Genomic DNA, 1,405 nt, shown 5'->3' with positions numbered 1-1,405 from the left:
TTTTTAGTAGAGACGGGGTTTCACCGTGTTAGCCAGGATGGTCTCGATCTCCCGACCTCGTGATCCGCCCATCTCGGCCTCCCAAAGTGCTGGGATTACAGGCTTGAGCCACCGCGCCCGGCCTTGCAAAATGTTTTCAAGTGCAACATACTATTTTTAGGGAATCTCAGAATTCTTACTTTTGAGAAGAGAAAGAAAGATGGGCTAATGAAAGGAGGTATTTTTTGGGGGGAGGTGCCCGGTGGTGCTAAACCTTAGCTCTTGCTTAATAAGGAATGTATAATGTTTTAACGTACCAAAACTGTAACTTTTAAAAAAAGTTCTTCACTACTTAAGCCTGTCATTGTTTTTTATTATTACTTTTTTTTGAGATGGAGTCTCGCTCTGTTGCCCAGGCTGGAGTGTAGTGGCGCGATCTCAGCTCACTGCAACCTCTGCCTCTCAGGTTCAAGGGATTCTCCTTCCTCAAAGCCTCCTGAGTAGCTGGGATGACAGACGTGTGCCACCATGCCCAGCTCATTTTTGTATTTTTAATAGAGACAGGGTTTCACCATGTTGGCCAGGCTGGTGTCAAACTGCTGACCTCAGGTGATCCACCCACCTCGGCCTCGCAAAGTGCTGAGATTACAGGCATGAGCCACTGTGCCCAGCCAGTCTGTCATTTTTTACCACTGATTTTCATAACCACTGAGGACTGACACAATGAGGACAATGTTAGTATAATTAACAATAGAAAATATATTTTATTTGTTGTTTGGGTTTTTTTTTTCTCTCTCTTTTTTTAGAAAATGTATTTTTCTTTTTTTTTTTTTTTGAAAGGGAGTCTCGCTTTGTCACCTGTGCTGGAGTGCAGTGGTACGATCTTGGCTCACTGCAACCTCCGCCTCCTGGGTTCAAGCAATTCTCCTGCCTCAGCCTCCTGAGTAACTGGGATTACAGGCATGCGCCACCACGCCCAGCTAATTTTTTTGTATTTTTAGTAAAGACGGGATTTCGCCCTGCTGGCCAGGCTGGTCTCAAACTCCTGACCTCAGGGGATCCACCCACCTCGGCCTCCCAAAGTGCTAGGATTACAGGCGTGAGCCACCGTGCCCAGCTAGAAAATATATTTTAAAACATAAGCTCATACAATCAGGAGTAAGCTAGTTATGGTCATAGAAAATTATTTATTTATATTTTCTCATTTTAATATTAGAATTATGGTTAAGATACACTAGAAAAGACAAAATGAATACATTATTTGGACTCATGACTGGATTATTAACATTTTAGGAAGAAAAAGAGCAGGAGGTAAACAAAAAGGTCAGTCATAGATCGACATTTTTCCTTTTAAAACTTTTTAAAAGATTGGAGCGGCCAGGCGCAGTGGCTCACGCCTGTAATCCCAGCACTTTGGGAGGCCGAG

General features: G+C 43.3%; 1 protein-coding gene across 1 annotated transcript in view; it reads right to left on the bottom strand.

Annotated features, from left to right (window-relative positions):
- Window positions 1-1,405, bottom strand: part of UFSP2 (UFM1-specific peptidase 2) — a 26,892-nt gene that overhangs the window by 6,727 nt on the left and 18,760 nt on the right. The gene's annotated exons all lie outside the window — the stretch shown is intronic.

Source organism: Colobus angolensis, unplaced genomic scaffold (genome assembly GCF_000951035.1).
Source record: "Colobus angolensis palliatus isolate OR3802 unplaced genomic scaffold, Cang.pa_1.0 Scaffold5, whole genome shotgun sequence".
NCBI lineage: Eukaryota > Metazoa > Chordata > Mammalia > Primates > Cercopithecidae > Colobus > Colobus angolensis.
This window is presented reverse-complemented; position numbering and strand designations above follow the sequence as displayed.